Source organism: Lucilia cuprina, chromosome 4 (genome assembly GCF_022045245.1).
Source record: "Lucilia cuprina isolate Lc7/37 chromosome 4, ASM2204524v1, whole genome shotgun sequence".
NCBI lineage: Eukaryota > Metazoa > Arthropoda > Insecta > Diptera > Calliphoridae > Lucilia > Lucilia cuprina.
Window position 1 is genome coordinate 79,888,495 of NC_060952.1, and position 17,379 is coordinate 79,905,873.

The following is a 17,379-nucleotide window of genomic DNA, read 5'->3' on the forward strand; positions in this document are numbered from 1 at the left end:
GAATTAAAATGGAAATTTATGAATGGTAGTGAAACATGCCTGATGTCAAAAAATATTAGCATTAGTGCATTAAAAAGCATATAAACTTTGTATAAGAGATTTCTTAACTTATAAAGGTTAATTTTTGAGTAATGGATTTTTTAAATTTTTCAAATCATGACTTTTTGATTTATAAAATTTTTACATCAAAAATTTCTGATTAAAAAAAAATACAGAATTTAATCTAAATAAATTCTGAAAGCATTCATGCAATATAGTTGCTCCTATTTTAGTTCATAATTTTGCAATAAATAAACGTATGGTTTAAACGGAAAATTTAATAACACTGGAATAACTTAAAAATGTATTTTTTAATATAATAACCTTTTGTCTAACAAGTCAAAGAATCAGGGACCGTAACAGTTATAAGTTATATCAAAAAAGTTGATTTATAACAGTTATTTTGTGACTTTATAAATAAAAATCCATCTGAAAAAGTTATTTTTCAACCTAAAAATAAAAATTTTAATGAAACTTTTAAAAAAGAGTTTTATTTTTCCATCATAAAAAAAAAATTATTTGAGGAGTTCTATTTTTTCCGTCAGAAAATAAAACTCATTTTTAATAATAATGCCTACTAAAGAAATTAAAAAGCTTGAATTCAGTCATAACAGAAAATTACCATTTGCCATTTTTGATTCCGATGTTTTCAACGCCAGTTCAATCCATTATTTAATGGACTTGTTCAGATAAACTCAATAAAATAAGAGACTGAAAAAATATATAAAAACATTGTTTGATTTTTTGGCGGGGAAAGCAAAACTTCCCAAATGATTTTTATTTTTTGATAGAAAAAATAAAACTCCTCAAATAATTCTTATTTTATGACGGAAAAATAAAACTCATTTTTTAACTGTTTCAATCAGACTTTTTTCCGTTAAAAAATAACTGTTATTTGTGGAGCTAAGATCGTTTTTTAAAATCACCGTGTATTCTGAAAAAACGCATCATTACGAGTATATTAGTATATAGGTCTTCGTTGACTCCAACATAGAGATTTTTTGGGTTAACAATTTCAGAATAACAGTTATTTACAGTCCCTGCAAAGAATATATATTTTTGTGTATAAAAACGTAATATATGTGCCAAATTTTGTATAAATATCTCAATTAGGTAATGAGTATTTTCGTTTACGGCACCGTTTCTGTATACAAAAGTACTATTTGTGGCAAATTTTGTTTAAATATCTTAATTGAGTAATAAGTTATGAGTTTTTAAGTGACTTTCGGTAGAAGACCTTGTATAGATACTTTGAGTAGATAAAGACCGATCGTGAAAGTTTTTTCTTCATAAAAATTCCTTCGGTATTGAACTTGTATTTGTAAAATTTTGTGAAGATTCTAGCGGAAGTTATTAACAATAAACACCTATTCCAAGAAATGTACCTTTGTATGGAATGTATATGAAGCTGTGTATAACTTTTTCCGATGTGAACCGAATTTGCTCATTGTCAATACAAAAATGCCTAGAAGTGTGTATTACACAGACAGATGGAGGGATGGACGGACTGAAAGACATAGCATAGAATTTGACAAGGACCCAGAATATATATACTTTGTTGAGTCTCAGATGTATTTTACATACGTAATGACAAAATTCTATATACGCTCTATACTGATGGTTTTGGAGGGTATAATTAATACATATTAAATATATATCACCATATATATACATATATATCACCAGTACGTATAAAATTTTTGTTGCTTTTGTATTAAAGATACTGCTGAATACTTTGTATTGGGAAGTCTTTTAAAATATAAATACTTGTTGGAATGTCTTCTAATTTATTCGATAATATGTTCTACTGATTTAAAAAAGTTACTAGAATAAATTGTGTAGATAAATATATCATTTAAGTAAAGGAACCTTATATAGATCAATTAGGAAAAGATCTATATAAAAATTTGTGTAGAGATGTATGTTCTCATAAAAAGTATATTTTATAGGAGTATAATCAATTGTGGACCTTTTCCCCTGAAATTTGGTTTATATGATAAGGCTTCTAAAATTCTGTCTACGGCAAAGTTGTAGGTCTTATCAAAAAGAATAAAAATTGTGAGCATATAAAGTCTATTGACATCAGCTTCATTTTTTCTTTACAAGCTGAAAGTTTTACATTGTGAAACTTCCATATTTTTACTAAAGAACACCTTTACGTATACGTGTTAATGATTTAGTAATATTAAAATATAAAGTATTCGCCTGTTTTAAATAATTCATTCAAAGTAAAAAAAATAACTTTTTTTACATATGTATGTAATCTAAAGATGAAGTATCTTTGATTTTACATTACTGTTAAAAAATTAAAACTTTGCAATATCGGGACTGAGAAAATTTGGGGACCCATAAAAAATCCATGACTTAGGTTCTGTATTTGTTTATATTTCTTCGTTTTGTGCTGTTTATACATTAAATAAACATTTTAGAAATATATAAAGTCTTTTGAATAAAAAAACTTAAAATGCATGTCTTGTTTTAGTTTAAAAAATAATTTTCTTTTAATATCGATATCTCAAAAATATTTATAAGATCTTTTGGGAAAATAAAGTACTTGTCCGACGGCGTGTAGCAATTTTTTGATATACTGTTTGTATTTTAAAATAACTAGTAATATAAGTCAACGTTTTTGCATATAGCTGTTTAAAAAATACGAGCTAAGCTATGAAATTCTATGCTGGCTTTAAAATACGAAAAAGTTATAAAAATCGTTATTTGACCCTAATTCCATACAAGGTCCCTTTTACTTAACTGCATACGATGAGATGGTAGGTATATTATATTCAGCATAGCCGTTATGTACATTTTATAAAATGGGTCCATAAAACTTGCATCTATTACATTTAATGGTTATATGTTCCTTTCTAAGCTAGTTATGAGCATTAAAGTTATTTTCTGAAGAGGACTATAGATAGTGATCTCTTACTCTTTCCATTTAAACTCTATGATATTATCATAAGAAGGACGAATTGACATGGTAATAGATCTTAGACCAATATTTCAATGCGTTACAAACTGGAATGACAAAATCAATATATCGACATTTTTGATAGCGTGTATAAAAATAAATTAAAACACCTCCAGCTACAACTAAAATAAAATAAATATATAAAATTCTTAACATAAAATAAATTTTCAACTTAAATCATTTTATTTCTCACATATTCTATTACCCCTCACTGAACACATCAATGAAACTGTTATAAACATATTGTGATACTTTAAATACACATACATGTAACTAATGTAAGTATGGGTTTTAAAAGTGTACATACTATAAATTATTTGAGCTGATTGAACTTTGTCAACAAGGACAATTAAAAACAGTACAATAAGTAAAGTAAACAAAAAGAGATAGCATTGTAAAAGAAAAGTAAATAATAAAATATGCAACAATGCAAATGTAAAAGAATAAAAAACTATTTGTTATCTCAAAACTCTGTAGTTTGTAAGTTTATCATTCCTTGTGCAACAATTATAAATAGTAATTTAAGACCCAAATAACATATTTTAGTTCATTGTGAAGTTCAGAGTTGATTTAGCCTATCTGTAAAAATACAATTAAACATGTGTTAGAAATTATTATCTCCTATTGCATTTTTAAGATAGAGTAATTAAATTTCCTGAATATTTGTTTAATACCAACCCTTTATTTTTTATATCGCTGTGTCTATTTTAGTTGTAACATTAAAATCATTTAAATTTATTCCATATATAGTTTCAACACAATTTATAGCTTTTTAAATTTCTTTGAAATACAACATTACAATATCTTTGGTTATCAGTACAATAGCACTTATTTCTCACATTACAATTGTAATTTCAAACAATTATGCCTAAATTTATTGTGCCATTTTCGTGATGATAGAAAATAAATGTCTATTTTGTTCGCTGATTGATTTAACTATTGGGACTGTTTATTCGTTTATACAGTATGAACGATAATTTAATTTTTATCAAAAGTTTGAACTCACAGAAAATCTAATAAACATTTATCAGTGCCAACAAAATAACCCGTAGCATGGTAAATTGTAAAAACAAAATTCTATACACATTTATATATACAGTATTGTTTGAAACCTTAGCATTTTTTTGGCATTTTATACAAAGTGATATGTTTTCTATTTTAATTGATTTATTCAAAATTATATAATTGATAATAAATAATAACATTATGTGTCTACACAGAAAAAACTGAAAATGAGTTTTAATTATCAAAATAATTGTATCAAGCAAGTTTTGCACCTATAACCAAAATGATGATATCAATTACCAAATTTGTAAAAACATAAAAATATATTTTTTCCAAATAACGAATTAATCAAAACAATTAATGTCAATAATTGAAACAAGATTTAACATTGAATTATTCATTAATTGTATAAATTAAATATTTAATTAATATAAAATTGATATTTTATTAATTCTTTAAATCAAATAAATTAAACTGTTTGATAGAGAATTTTTTAAAAATCAATTAAGAAGTTGATTAAAACAATCAAACTATTAATCGATTACACACAACATTAATGGAATATTAGACCTTTAACAATGCGTTCAGCATTTGCAAAAATTATCACTTTATTGTCACAATTTAACATGTAAAGTGTTTCATAAATTGTCAAGAAACTTGAATATTAAATGTCAAAAATTTTATTGACTATTTAAGAATTATAAATATTGCTAGCAAAAAATTCAAAATAATATATTAAAAATAAATCTAAAATAGAAAAGAAGGCCAGAAATTTTTTTCAACCAATTGAAAAATTAATTGAATTAATTAAAAATTTATTCAAAATTTTACACTTAAGTTTCAAACAGTTTCAAAAAACAAGATAATTAGAACAAATAAAAATTTGTTTAAATAAAAAATAAAGAAAATTAAAACATGTTAATTGAAAATAAACTACCGATAATTTTTTCTCTGTACATTATAATAACAACAACAAATGTTTAATTCCATTTCGCTGTGAGTTACAAGAAAATAATAACTGAATTAACTGTTCGAAACTTAAGCAACTTTTTTATGTTCTTATGAAAATCGTTGGTCTTTTTGAGTTCCAAACACCTTTATGGAATATATTAGTTACTAGTGTAGTTCGTTATTAATCCCAAGCAGATTTTAAGCCATTCGAAAGCTGCAATGTTTTCTAAAAGTGCGAGTTTCGACCCAGCGCTTCAGAATGCCAAACAGCAGGAACTCGAGTCGGGAAATTTTGATGGACAATCAAATAATTTGGGTCCCATTACTCGAAAACTACTCTTAGATCAACTTTGCTAAAGGTTTTGGTTTACTATCATGCTGAAAATCGCAATAAAGTAAGTTGTTATGTTCGTTGTTCTTAATCATATAATTCATTTAGTTGGCAAAAAAATGAACCATATGATTAAGTATATTGCTTAGGTATAGTTGTTGGGTTTCGAACAATACTGTATGCTACTTAAGTGATTAAGTGTTAAGGGAAAACAGTTAAGATCACATTAAGGAACAGCAACTAAAAGTATTATACTCAGCTATGCCAAAACATGTACCATAAGCTGGCCCTATATATATGGTCCTTGAAAATCGATAATTTTGTTGTTTGTTACCATGGTGTAGAAGTGTTGATTTTTTTTAATCGATTTTTTATAATAATATGAACATGACACCTGTTTAGGCAATGGGCCAAGATCTATAGAATATATTTACATAAATCATTGTTTAGGAATTGTGTTCTTAAAATATTAACTTAAATGATTGTTTTAAATAATATGGTTTTCACATTCAATTTTCCTATTTTCGTTTAACAAACAAACTAACTAACTAGCTTTTCAAAATATTACAACTTTTAAGGTATAACTAATGGCTTATAGTAGAGTCTTAGTGGAACACATATTATCGAAACATAAATCTTACTACTTCCAAGTCCAAGTTCAGTCCTAGCCTCATATAATCCCCAAAAAAGCGTATTGTTTCTCAGTATATTACTATAAATATGTCAAATTTATTTTAAATTAAACATAAGTACTTTATATTTAATTTTATAAATAACAGCTGCAGGATATAATATATATGTTCGACCAAGTCCAACTATGCTTTCTGTAGTGTTTTTATTTGACAATTTAATCAAAATCACGCACAGTACATTTCCCAAAATTGTAAAATCACGATGTTAAAAACCAAATTGACTTGAAAGAAATAATTTTGTTTCGCCAAACTTATTAATGAGGGCCTGAAAGATAAAATAGAAAAGTAAAATATTGTTTATAACCGCAATTTATTTCCAAAAATTTTTGTAACAAATGAAAATTTATTTCATTTTGACACCTTTTCGTTGCTATAAGAAAATGTATAAAAGTTGTTTGCCAAGAAAACAAAAAATCAGACAAACTTCAAGTGGACAAACAGATAAAATAGAACTTTTTCTAACACAACAACAACAGATATTAATGTTTGAACATAAAAAATCACAATTGTTATAACAACTGAGAAATAAAATGAAATAAACAAATATTATAAAATATTTACAATGGACATTTTAGCAACAGAGCCACTTCACTACAGTTTCCTAGGGGAAAAACAACATGATTAATTTACTACAATACAATTTATTGCAATATAAAAAAAGTTATAAAATTCATAAAAATATATCTTTACCATAGCAAGCAACATAAAAAATTAACTAGAACTGTGTGAAGAATGTATTCTATTTTATGTAATACATTTGGTCAAAAAGAATAATAAATGAAAATTATATGAAATTATTTAAGACTTTGAAAAATGTTGTTAAAAATTAATATTAAATTCAACAAAGGAAATTTATGGTATTAGTCATAAAATAAATGTAGTTACTCATAATTATCTAAACTCGTAAAATAAATAAATTTAACAATGAGTTATTGTAAATATATTATACAAGTAAGAGACAATTAAATAAAATGTTAAGCCAAAATCAGATGTAAACTTATTGTTAAGAAATTTTATTTGCATTTTTACTAAAGGATTTTTAACGCCAGTTCCGGAAATTTCTCAAAGACTAGCATTTGGCTGACAACACTTAAACGTAAAGTCGATCATTTTCGAGGTGTGTGTATCCACTAAATGTAACGGAAGGTATATGCCCGAAGTATTTGGAAGGTGTTACTAAAATGTCATGAAAATGTTTAGAAGATGAACACATAATTGAGTTAATAATTTTAATTTGTTATATAAAAGTTAATAATTTTAATTTTTATATAAACAAATTTCAAACTCTACAAATTTGATTAAAAAATTAATTGAATTAATCATCATCAACATCTAGGAAAAAGTCATCCTTCTCTATGCTATTCATATATAATATAATTAAAACCCATATAATTTTTAAAATATTGCGAAATATGAGGAACAGAATAACAACTCAACAAGTAATATTTCTATATTCGGCTGTGCCGAATCTTATATACCCTTCACCAAGTATGTTTTAAAAACAGTTTTTATTTATTTTGTATCTCTGCACACATAACATACAAACAAACAAATATAAACTGTAGCAGAAAGAAATATTAACCGTTGTACTGTAATACCACCGTCAAACTGTATTACCACCCTTAAACAAATATCAGCTACATATTACTGCTTTATCTCCTTGTTCTTGTTATACCCACTTACCTTCGTGAGAACAGAACAGCATGCAAACATACACAAAAAATACACAGCTGAATAAAACCAAATACATCTCCACACGTACATTTACATCTTTATCCAATTCACAGTGTTGTTGTTGCTATTTTAACAAAGCATGAAAAAAATGTGACTTTTTTGATGAAATTTTCAGAGGTTGTCTCGGATTTTTGCTCATATCTCCGTTATTTATAGACCGATTTAGCTGATCTTAAATAGCGATCTTCTCGAAAGCATGTTTAACTGAATTATTGAAGTTTCGGATCTCGCCGATATCTGTGGACCTCTAAAAACTGATTTCAACAGACAGACGGTCAGACAGACGGACATGGCTTAATCGACTCCGCTATCTATAAGGATCCAGAATATATATACTTTATAGGGTCGGAAAATTATATTATAGAAATCACAAACAGAATGGCAAACTTATATATATACCCTTCTCACGAAGGTGAAGGGTATAAAAACATGGGAACTATGTTTTTTTGATGGCAGTTATAAAAATTCTTTTAACATAATAACTGTGTACAATTTAAATTCTCTATAATACACAGAAGCTTCCTACTATTCATAGTAAAAATTAATTATCTACTTTGTTTCTCAAAAAATGTTTTTTTTTATTGAAAAATTTCGTAGGAAATATTTTTTTCCAAAATGAAATACGCAAAAGCTCCAGAGGTTATATTATTCGACGATCCAATGAAAGCACCGAAGTCCTATAAAAATCCTCAGCTTCGATTGTGTGTAAGATTACTGCATTTATTAAAAATTTTAAAGTACTTGCACAGAGAAAACAGATTCGTTGCAGTAACCGAATTTGTTTCCAATCGAATTTAGTCGGTTCTAACAACTACCACATAATTATATTGCAGTAACTAAAAAACTCGACAAAGATTTCCGAATACATGAAACACCAAATTATTTTAAAAAAATAATTCGGAAATGAGAATTGAATCTATTAGTATTTACAACTGAAATATTAATTATTACGCTTTTATTTGTGAATTTTATTTATAAACAATCAATTTTTGTAAAATATGTAAAAATGCTTCTTGAATCTCATTTAGGGGAATGTTATGTACATTTTTGAGCTTTGGTTGGAGCGACTTTCCTTTTAGTTTTTGGAGAAATATTTTACGTTGAACAGTTTGCATTTCTTGTAGATTTGAATTACTTGATTTAATTCCTGCAAACGCAATGACATCTCTTAAAAGCAACTATAAAATGGATTTTTTATTGAACATAATCTTTTTCTATTTTATTCGCCTGTAACATTAAACAGCATTTCCATTTATCTTTTCCAAATATTTGTAAACCACATTTTTTTTTTTTTATAAATATTTGTATTCTCTTGAAAACTTGAAAAAAATATACAACTACGTTTTTTCTCACAAATATAAATGCAAATTCAATTGTTTAATAAAAACAATTAATAGGACAAATTATTAAATAAGTTATGCTTAATTTTGGCCATTATTTTTCTAGATGTACCTTTATACTCTTCTTGTGGCTGTTTGATTCAGGTTATATTTTCAAAAATATAACAAGCAATATTTATAAATATTTATAAATTGGGCTGTAAGAAAAATATAAAGCGGACATTTTATACATAATCCTAAATACTGTATGTCTGCCTGCCTTAAAAGGCATTGCACTATCTATGATTTACTGTTTCTTGACATTATTACATTTAGTGTTTACCATTTGAAAGATTAAATTCATAAGACATGTAAATACTTTTTACACCAAAGACGTTTCAGAGAATCATTGTCTTATTTAGTATACATACCCACAGCAATATGTGGCAAGTAAAGATAATTTTACAAACCATATACTAAGTATTAAAGATTTGTACTATTTAAAAAAAGTAATAAACAAGTTAGAGTGATATACTCGGTTGTATTGAATATTTAATGCCCTACACCAGGTACTCACTTTTTATACCCTCCTCCACTTTCGGTGGTGATAGAGGGTATATATAGTTTGTCATTCCGTATGTAACACCAAGAATTATTTGGGACCTAAGTCGATTTTGCTATGTCCGTCTGTCTACATAAATTACACTCACGTTAAAACTACGCAAAGGAAGTATGTCAAATACACCGAAAATATTCCATCCATATTGTCCTAATCATTTAAAAACACACATTTCATTGAATTATTAAGCTATCGGGACAAAATTCGACCTTAATATATTTCGTGCACATGTACTAATTTTAATAAGGTGCAGAAAAAATTATAAGGATATGGACCTAGTACGGGTGTAATAATTTATTATGGGATGATTTTAATATTTACGAATATATTAATATGACAAACATGTATATATCTTCTATCACCATTGATGGTGTAGAAGGGTATACAAATTTGAACCCCTCTTTGAGTTTCAAATATTTGTATGTATAAATATCTACAGGCAGATGAACAAAAAAAGGAAAATTACTCATTCCTTGGCCATATTTAACAAGTAAGAGTGTTATATTCGAATGCCGAATCTTATATACCCACCATCAAATCATTCATGTTTATGTAGAATTTTACTGATGTACTCACATTTTTGGGTCAGTAATAAGTCTTAAAGTCATTTTCAGAAGGGGACCTTGGTAAGGTCAATTATAAATCCATTTTCATTAAATTTATGAAAATGATTTTATTTCCTATAAAACTTTTTTATGTCGAATTTTATTGCTTTATATATATGTTATGAGCAGATATGAGCATAAATTTAAGTTCTCATTAAACATGTTTGTGTTGAATTTCACAGCTATTGATACATCTCTTAGCGATAAAGTTATTTTCTGAAGGGGGCATTATAATAGGGATAGGAGAAAACATGAACCTATATTCCTACTTTCAATAAGGATCGATCCTTATAAAATTTGATAGGGAGATTTTGGCTCGCACGAAACTTGTGTATGTAGAATTTTGTAGTAATGAGCGTTAAATTCGTTGTCTAAAGGGCAACTTATTAGGGGGTTAAATAATAATGGACTCATCCTCATAAAATTTAAGAAAATGTTTTTAGTTCCCATAAAACTTTTATATGTCGAATATTATTGTTATATATATGCTTCTTAAGGTAGATATGATCATTAAAGTCGTTTTCTGAAAGGGACCTTATAGGTAGGATAGGGTCAATTATGGATAGGGTCAATTATCCTTATAAAATTCTACAAAGAGATTTATGAGACCATAAAACATGTTTGTGCCGAATTTCACCGCTATTGATGCTTCTTTTAGCCAGTTATGAGCGACAAAGTCATTTTCTGAAGGGGACTTTATATGGGGGTAGGGTCAATTATGAACCGATCCTTATAAAATTCTACGAAAAGATTTATGTCCCCATAAAACATGTTTGTGCCGAATTACAGCGCTATTGATGCTTTTGTTAGTCAGTTATTGGCGATAATGTCATTTTCTAAAGGGGGCCTTATATGGGGGCTAGGCGAAATCGTGTACCGATATTGCCCATTTTCAATACCAAACAAACTGGATCAACTATAAGTATCTGTGCAAAATTTCAGCTCGCTAGCTACTTCCGTTTGGACTCTATCCGTTTGGACTCTATCGTGTTTTCAACAGACAGACAGACAGACAGACAGACGGACAGACGGACAGACGGACGGACATGGCTAGATCGTCTTAGAATCTAATAAGGACCCAGAATATATATACTTTTATGGGTCTTAGACGAATATTTCAATGTGTTACAAACGGAATGACAAAAACAATATACCCCCCATCTTTTTTGATGGTGGGTATAAAAATGGTGAATTTTAAAGTAAACTAAAAAGTATACTAAAATACTATTTATATTTAATTGAATTTAAATTAAGGTCATCTTTCCTCCAGCATAATATTTGTAAACAAATTAAAAATTTCTTCCTTTCGCTTCTATCATAAGCTCATTAATTATTCAAAACATTCAAGAAAATACACGAATGTAAAAAATAAGAAATGAGCTTTTACATATTTAAATATACAAAATTGTTTTAAAATAAATTACAATTAAATGCATAATTTATTCAATTTACAAAAAAAAAACGATTTGAATGTAATTAAACTCGTGAAGGTATTTTTAATTAATTATTATAACTTGATTTCTAGTAAATTTTAAATGTAACAGATGTTTTTCGTTTTATATCCACTATCATAAGAGTTGAGTATATTGATTATGTCATTTCACATCGAAAGTTTGAAAGAAAAGAGATAGAAATAATCCATATATTTAGTACATTGCTTCCCAGATAATGCAATGTCTATAATTAGTTTTGCGATCCAAAATTTACTTTAAATTTCACAACTGTCTTAGAAGTGTTAGTATACCAATGAAGATTGATATTAACAAGTTATATAGAAATTAAAATTTGCCTCCACAATTTTATAAGGATTCATCCAAAAAACTTAATCCTAATCTGTAATCAGAATTTATCCATCTCATAAATCATAGTCTTATGTGTTAATTCTTATTTAATAATATAAGCCTAAAATATTGAAACCTTAATATGTATGTTGTATAGTTAAAACCACAAAGATCTTTTACCCATTCTAACAGTTTTGATTTAAAATTTTATTCTGCACTAAAAATCTAATAACATATTCGAAAAAGAAATCATTTTTTTTGCTGTTAAATTATGTTTGGCATATAAGTTTAAAATTAAACATTTTTAGACATTTAATCAATTATGTTCCACAAAATTTTTCACATATAAATATACCTACTTACGTATATACATTAGGATGTCCCGTGGACCACTGTTTTGTAGCAATAAAAATTCTTTTAAAGGCTTCAGTTCCCTACCAGCAATGTTCAAAAAAAAATTTGCAATCGTTTTGAAATAATTTTGAACTTATCGGAAAAAATAATTTTTTTTTCTACAGTGTTTCTAATCCGCAAAAGTAATTGTCTAAAGAGGTCCTCAATTGGGATTTAGGCTCAATTATGAATTGATTCTCAAAAAATTTGTAGAGATATTTTGAATTAAGTATATAAAACTTATTTGCTTCAAGTTTCATCCGTACTTTTTAAGCAGTACTGAAAATTAAAGTCATTTTCTGAAGGGGCCTTATAGAGAGGCTAGTTCAAAAAAATATCTTGAACATTTTATAATTTAAAACAAGTATAATACCCTACATCTGTTACAAAAAGAAAATGTGAATCAGTTGTCATAATAAAGCATTTATGGTTAATTGTACCTTGCCTCAGATTGTTGTTGAATAAAATTGTGAACATTTAAGTCAAATTTTTATAGGATCTTTAAAAGCCCTATTCGGCGGGTTCAGTTGTATGGGGTTAGGTGAAAAAATATACCGAAGTACACCATTTTTAATTAGCTTTGTCTACGGTACCATAGAAGATCATATGCTCAATTTCATTGAATTATCTCCAAAATTGCGACCTGTAGTTTGATTAGAAGTTTTACAAGATCTATTTGGTGGGTAAAGTTGTATGGGAGAAAAGTGAAATAATTAATCAATCTTAACCATTTTCAATTGACTTCGTCCCTGGAACAATAGCATATCATATATTAAATTTCATTGAATTATGTTCAAAATTGCGACCTGTAGGTTGATTACAAATTTTAAATGGACGGACAGACGGATGGACGAATGTGTATAACAAGTTAGAGTTCTGTATTCGGCTGAACCGAATCTTAAATACACTCCATTACAAATACTATTATTTCTTATATATCCGGAATATGTACAGTTTGTTGGATCCCAAATTAATATTTTACAAAATTTCACACGGAATGCCAAACATATGTATATAAAGCCTCTATCAACACAGATAGTAATGGAGGGTATAACAACGTGAAAGTGTTATTTATATTCGGCTACAAATAATAAAGGGAAACTTAAATCAGATGCTTTTTAATAAGCATGATATTACGTCAAACTGGTAACCTGTGTAATTTATTACAAACTACATGTTTTGGTTACTCTTTAATTGTTCACCTTTTAGAATTTTCTCTGAAAGTAAGCTTAAGAAAGTACATTTCTTTTTTCGGAAATAATTCAAATTTGTAAAATGAATCATTATTAATGATTTGTAGTTTTCTTATTTTAGTATTATACTTCTAAGGATTTTAATGTTTATGGCTGTCAAGATTTTAAATAATTAATTATACAATAGAGCATATGAGGTCGACAGCCAATTTAATGATAATAAATTACTATAACATATTTAAAAGGTAATAAACATTAATAGGTTATTTAGAAATTTTTAATAGTTTGTTGGTTAGTATTAAGCTAAATATGTATATGTGTGTGTACGCCTTTTTTTAGAATATTATAAATTTTACCACAATTTTAACACCTGTGTACAAACATACGCATTGGAAAATTTGTTAACAAATAAAACAAATATTAAACTACATCAGCAGTGGATCCAGCGTGATCTCATATGAATGTACTGTATTAACTTATGATTTATAATATTTTATCTCGAAGTCTTTATATATTATATTCATTATCTCCCACTTTGCTATATTTTTGTTTTGCAGAATTTCTTATACAAAATATTTTGAATTGCTTGTTTAAATTTTCGAGTGACTCTAATACAAACGTGTAAAAACTTTAAGCATACAAAATAAGCTGATTATTAGAAAAAAATATTTAATTAAAAAAATTAACGAAAAACTTTTTTGAAAAAATACATACGCAGAATATACAAATAATAAGGGTTTTCATTTAAACCCTGGGACCTGTTTCTGTTTCCATTCTCGCAATTGAATGATATGAAATTGATTTGCACAACCCTTATAAGTTTGAACGACTATTTAAACTAGCAAACTTGAGCAAACATCATGAGGGTATAGTCGATTTAGCTGTGTAAAGTAATCAAACTACACGTCGCAATTTTCCAGATAATTCACTATTTTCATACCCTAGACCACTTTAGTGAGGAGGGTATATTGGGTTTGTGCTGATGTTTGTAACGAACAGTAATATTGATCTTAAAGTATACCAATCTGCTCAGAATAAAATAATTTAATAAAATTTGATATATAATATTCCATTGTCCCAGGGACGAATCCTATTGAAAAGGGGTAAAATCGGTCCATTGTTGAACCTTGCCCTAATACAACTATACCCCCGAATAGGTCTTGTCGCAATTTTGGAGATAATTCAATGAAATTTGGCACACGATCTTCTTTGGTACCGTAGATGAAGCCTATTATAATAGTTGATATCGGTCCATTATTTTACCTAGCCCCAATACAATTGAACCCGCCAAATAGGGCTTTTAAGTTCATAATTATGTTTAATATACTCGTTTCTCGACGAAAAAAATATGCAAAAATAAGTTTTATACTAGCCTTGATGACCCTGATGAACTTTATAATTATAGGGCCTCATTTGACCCTAGCCCCTATAAAAAGCCCCCATCAAAATTTTCACAGTTTTATTAAACAATTTATGGCTTAAATAATTCTGAGGCAAGGTACAATTCAACTTAAATGTTTTAAATGAAAACCCTTAATATTTTTTTTTTTTTTTTTTGAAAATGATGCGTGTTGTTGTCAATAGAAAATTTAATTTGCTAAATAAATGTATCCTAGCTGCCAATTGCAAAATTGTATGGATAATGTTTTGACCATTTTGCTTAACGCTATACGAGTATATAACGTGCGTGTTGAAAATACATAACAGAGAATGTGTTTTGGTATCTGTATATATTTATGAGATATCCTAAGGTTATTTTATACAATTTTCTCTTGAAAATAAATACTAATTTAGTTAATTTTTAATTAAAATAATTTACTTGTCAAGGAAAATCATTGGTAAAACAATATAATATAGGAAACAGTGTATGCCCAAAATACAGATAACAAAACATGTATATATTTTATATATGTTCTTCCTTGTCGTTTGAAAATATCGAAAGTAGTATTTTACAAAAGAAAGAATTAATATTATTTAAAATTTGGTTCTAATTAGTACCCTACATCATACATTTGTTTTGAATTTGTTCACAATATAAAGTTGCTTTAAAATGTATATAACATATACATATATGAATATACAACATATTAATATATGTATTTGATTATCTTAGAGTTATACGCTCCCTATTCCCTTTTTTGTTACTTTATTGCAAAATAAAAATATGTACTATCTAAATCAGAATAATTACAAAGGCTGTTTCTTAACAGACTCATAAACTTCATTATGTTTATTTAGCGTTAAAAAAATCCAATCTTATTAACTCACACCATGGTGACACAGACAAATCTTTATTGACTGCGTACTTGCTAACAATGCCACGGGCCATAAGAAAAACAAAGATAAAATGTAGATGTTTGTTAAAGAATAAATATGTTGAAGCAAAAAACAAAAAAAAAAAAAAACAAGAAAGAGTGTTATATTCGGTCATACCGAATCTTATACACCTACCAACAAATCATTTCCAAAAACGAATGCTTGCCTATAAATAAACATCGATATTTACGAATCAATGCTTTTGTGATTATGGAAACATTTCTAATTTATTGGTTATTGGTTTATTGGTTAAAAAACAAGTTAGAGTGCTATATTCGGCTGTGCCGAATCTTAAATACCCTCCACCAGCTACTTTTATGTTATTACATTTCTAATTGATCAAATATTAGAATAAGTTTTCTCATGTCTTTAATAGAAAAAATCTCAAAAGTTAAATCTATTACAATTCCAAGTTTTATTGAACATTACAAATTTAGTAATTTGCATGTATGTATGTCTGTGAAAGATTGAGAGATTTTCAAAATACATATACATATTTAATTTTGTTCTACACAAAATTTTGTTCAACACAAATTGATAATGCTCTTCAAATACGGTTAAAGCGCTTTTAGGAAAAATAAAAGTATACAAAACTAATATTTTTTGTGTGGGAGCTATGTCCAATTATGTATATAAAGACAAAATTTCAGAATTCTGTATCTATATCATTACTTGGTAATAAATATTGTGCCAAATTTTATATGGATATCTAAATTTAGTAATGAGTTATGTGCGTTTTAGTTACTTTCGGGAGGGGACCTTGTATGGGAGCTATGACCAGTTATAGACCGATGGAAAAAAATTTTCTAGTAATATTTTTGTGTATATGTTCAATACTTGTACCAAATTTAATATGGATATCTTAACTAAGTAATGACTTATACGTGTTTAAGTGTTTTTCGGGAGGGGACCTTGTATGGGAGCTATGACCAATTATGGACCGATCCAAAAAAGCTTTCATTGTAATATTTCTGTATATAGAAGCAATACCAAATTTTATATCGATATCTAAATTTGGTAATGAGTTATGCGCGTTTAAGTGATTTTCGGGAGGGGACCTTGTATGGGAGCTATGACCTATTATGGACCGATCCAAAGAAGCTTTCATTTTAATATTTCTGTATATAAGAGCAATACTTGTACCAAATTTTATATCGATATTTTAATTTAGTAATGAGTTATGCGCGTTTAACTGATTTTCGGGAGGTGACCTTGTATGGGAGCTATGACCAATTATGAACCGATCCAAAAAATCATTCATTTTAATATTTCTGTATATAAGAGCAATACTTGTACCAAATTTTATATCGATATCTTAATTTAGTAATGAGTTATGCGAGTTTAAGTTATTTTCGGGAGGGGACCTTGTATTGGAGCTATGACCAATTATGGACCCATCCAAAAAAAATTTTCGTCTGAATAAATTCTAAAAC